The sequence below is a fragment of the Cebus imitator genome, unplaced genomic scaffold (assembly GCF_001604975.1).
Source record: "Cebus imitator isolate Cc_AM_T3 unplaced genomic scaffold, Cebus_imitator-1.0 Scaffold80, whole genome shotgun sequence".
Classification (NCBI taxonomy): domain Eukaryota; kingdom Metazoa; phylum Chordata; class Mammalia; order Primates; family Cebidae; genus Cebus; species Cebus imitator.
In genome coordinates, this window is record NW_016107395.1 from 2552191 (window position 1) to 2553224 (window position 1034).

Sequence of the window (1034 nt, forward strand, 5' to 3'; positions counted from 1 at the left end):
AAAAAAAAAAAAAAAAAAAAAAAGTCAAACAAACGTATTGTGGCATTTAAATGTGTTTTAATCCGTTTTACGTGTTTAATCGGTTTAATGTGTCTTAACCCGTTTTAATGTGTTGTGACAGAAAATGCGCCGGCTAGAGGTATCACGTTATTACTGGTGCGTACAGAGGCTCCGTGCAATCACTGTTCTGCACCGCAAAAAGGGGTTCAGGAAGTATCTAGGAGACACTAGCGTTTCTAGGACCGAGAAAGTGACAGCACAAAGAACATAAGGACCCCACGCGAAAGGGAAAGGTCAGGTTGGGTGCAACAACTGAAGAAAAATAAAAATTAGCCGGGCGTGGTGGCGGGGGCCTGTAGTCCCAGCTACTCGAGAGGCTGAGGCAGGAGAATCTCTTCAACACGGGAGGCAGAGGTTGCAGTGAGCCGAAATCGCGCCATTACACTCCAGCCTGGGGAACAGAGGGTGACTCCCTCTAAAAAAAAAAAAAAATTACATTCAAATAAAAATAACACTTTAAAATAATAAAAGTCTGAAATGCAAGTAAAAATGAAATCAAAGACATCGCTAACATCGTTCTCAAAGCAAAAGACATAAAACTAATTTTAAAATAAAATTTACAGGGAACGAACCCTACGAAGAAGAAATTTTAAATATTGTTAATGATGCAATCCTACCATTAGGATATCTCTGTCAGATCTAAACCTCTACAGGTTGCAGCTCTCTAAATTTCCTACGACAAACAAACAAACAAAAATAGTCACCGTTAAACGTGTTTGGCTACCACTAAAAAATCGTAGCAGCTGGTATATCTCGGTTTGGTACACAAGAGGAAAAAGTCGCGTTCGGTAGGACTTGCTATTGTCAAAGGGAGCTGGTAAAACTGAGAAATTGAGTTCGCCGCCATTTCCTGACTTGCATGGGTGTTTAAAAAAACAGACTAGCGCCGGGCGCGGTGGCTCAAGCCTGTAATCCCAGCACTTTGGGAGGCCGAGGCGGGTGGATCACGAGGTCAAGAGATCGAGACCATCCTG